We start from the raw sequence: 2818 nt of genomic DNA, 5'->3' as shown, positions 1-2818 counted from the left end.
CCTCCCTTACCAGAGAGGGGAAGAGATAAAGCAACATTTGTACAGTACATTAGGTAAGGGTAGGACCCAAGGGGGAAATGAAGTGAGGAAAAAGCATATGAATTGTGAATGAGGATGGTGGAGTTGCCATTTCAACTAGACAGGGGAGACCTCCTGGAGAAGGTGTTTTGAGTAAAGACCTGAAGGAAATAAAGGCACAAGCCATGCAGATATCCAGAAGGAACAGCATTCCTGGCAGAGTGAACAGAAAATGCAAAGGCTCAGAAGCAAAACAGAAAACATATCAAGGAGGCCAGTGTGGCTAGAGCAAAAAGAGAGTGAGAGGAGAGCTGAGACCAGGGAAGCCTGTGGGCTTTTCTCAGGAGGCTGAGGAAAGGAGGTGAGGTGGGAGAAGAGAAGACCCAGGAGAAGCCAGCTGCAGGCAGGGCACCTGGGTTTGATGGCTCTGTGTAAACTGTGACCTCTCTTCCCACCCACCCCCCACATGAGAAGATGCTGTCTCAGAATTTTGTCTGCTGTGTTCACGGCTGCACCCGATCTCCCGCCAGAGCATTTGGCACATAGAAAGTGCTGGGTGACTGGGACATGGCTCAGCTGGAACCAGTCCTCCCAGGCAGGTGCCCAGGGCACCCACCATCTTGCATCCATATCTGGGGCTCCCAACCCTTTCCGCTGATCCCCTACTTCGCCACCAGTAGGGGAAGACAGTGGTCCAAGCTGGGGTCTGAGGCAGAGTTTCCTTCCACACTGACTGCCCCACCCCAGAAAAGGGCAGGACCAGCCATCCCCAAGAAGGAACTGAAATTGTTCTCTACCACAAATATGCCGGCCCAGGCCACATGCTGGGAGGATCACAGGGGAGGGGGAATGATGGAAAGGGCTGTGGTCCTCTAACTTCAGGAACCGCCCCACTCCTCTGTTGGGACAAAACTTGGATCCCGCCAGCCCGGAGCCTGGGTCCTGAGTATGGTCCAGTTTTGCCAAAGGCATGGAGACCTGGGAGTTCTTTTTCTATTTCTTTTTTTTTCTTTTCCACTGTGCAACCCGCTTCAGTGCCTGCAGCCTACTGGCAGAGGCCAGGCAATGGTTCGGGGCCGCGTTTGCTCTGGCATGGGACACTATGAGAGGCCCAGGGGGACAAGCCTGCCATAAATCCAAACCCATGCATCTTTTTCTATTTTTTTAACGTTCAGGTCTTGGTTGTGTCACTCGGGATCTTTCCTCGTGGCCCGAGGACTCTAGCTGTGGTACAGGCATCGGTAGTTGCCGTGCGCAGACTCAGTTGCTCCGCGGCACATGGGACCTTAGCTCTCCCATCAGGAATTGAACTGGTGTGTTCCCTGCATTGCAAGGCAGATCCTTAACTACTGGACCACCAGGGAAGTCCCAACCCAGGAGTTCTTGCCAATTCATTCCCTGGAGTCAAAGGGAGGATTTGAGAGCCCTGCCTTAAAAGGTGGCATCGCCGACTCTTCTTCCCCCCTATCATTGATGGAGCCTCTCACCCCACCTTCCCCAAACAGATCCCCCAGTTCCTGAATGCTTTCTCCCAAGGAGCAATTTAAACTTTCTCTGAGTTTCCCCTGTTCCTTATTAATAACTAAGATGTATTGCATTCTGGCCCAGGACCACATTCCTTTTGCACAGACCCTCATGTTGAATCTTCAAACCAAGGGTCAGAGAGGGGAGTGATGTTCTTACGGTCAACAGGAAGGGGCAGAGCTGATAATTACAACCCAAGCCTATTGGACTCCAAAACCCATATTCCTAACCTCCTCATCACCTCCGGTTCAAGTTCAAAGAAGCCTGTCCCAGTACTGCCTTAGCAAAACACAGACTGAGAGCCCCTTCCAAGATATAAATCACACCCGCTCCCAGGAAACCCAAATGACTGCCTTTGATGTGTGCGTGTTAGTTGCTCAGTCATGTCTTACTCTGTGACCCCATGGACTGTAGCCCTGCCAGGCTCCTCCATCCATGGGATTTTCCAGGCAAGAATACTGGAGTGGGTTGCCATTCCTTCTCCGCTTAGATGTGTATATTTATACATATTTTCTGGTCGGGTGGGGCTGAAGGGAGAGGGGCTGACAGGTATGGTCCCCGAGCCATATCCAGGACTATGGAAGTGCAGGGGGAGACCTTGCACTGGCCTAACTCATAAAGCAATTTGTGACCATAGAAGTTAATGGAGTTAATGTTCACAAGTGGATTCCAGTCTCCACTCTGCCACTTTCAAGTTGTGTGACCTTTAGGAAATCACTTCACCTCTCTGTGCCTTGGTTTCCTCATCTGTAAACCAGAAGAAATAACAGTGACCCATCTTATAAGGTGTTATGAGGGATTTCAAGAATACTAGCTAATGTTTACTAAGCACTTGCTGTGTGTTTTGCTTCTGATGAAAATGCTAAGAAGTAGGAACCATTTTACCATCCCCATTTCACAAATTTTAAAAGCAAGATGAAATAGCTTGCCTGAATTTAAACAGTGAACAAGTGGATTTTAATTCAGGCAGTCTGGAATTGGAGTCTATGCCTTGCTGCCCCTCTGGGTAATAATATAAAGCTCTTAGAACAGTACCAGTCTATAGTAAATGCTTAATAACTATTAAGGTATTATCTTCTTCTGCTCACAAATTTTGGTTGGCAATTCAAACATCTTTGACTAATAGAAAAAAAAATTTTTAATAGAAAATCTTAAAACACCTAAGTCCTTTTCTGAGAAATGTGTCATTTGGGGTAAGGAAATCAAAATATAGAGCCTTTGGGGAAATAGGTGTATAGGAAATGTTCTGGTGCTCCAAAAAACCCAGGACCATATC

General features: G+C 48.3%; 1 non-coding gene across 1 annotated transcript; it reads right to left on the bottom strand.

The window, feature by feature from the left end:
* Positions 1-1033: 1033 nt before the first annotated feature.
* On the bottom strand, positions 1034-1166 carry LOC136146200 (small nucleolar RNA SNORA42/SNORA80 family). The gene has a single exon (XR_010658929.1). It is a non-coding gene; the product is annotated as a small nucleolar RNA SNORA42/SNORA80 family (small nucleolar RNA).
* Between the last annotated feature and the right edge of the window lie 1652 nt (positions 1167-2818).

This window comes from Muntiacus reevesi, chromosome 13 (assembly GCF_963930625.1).
Source record: "Muntiacus reevesi chromosome 13, mMunRee1.1, whole genome shotgun sequence".
In the NCBI taxonomy this organism is placed as follows: Eukaryota; Metazoa; Chordata; class Mammalia; order Artiodactyla; family Cervidae; genus Muntiacus; species Muntiacus reevesi.
This window is presented reverse-complemented; position numbering and strand designations above follow the sequence as displayed.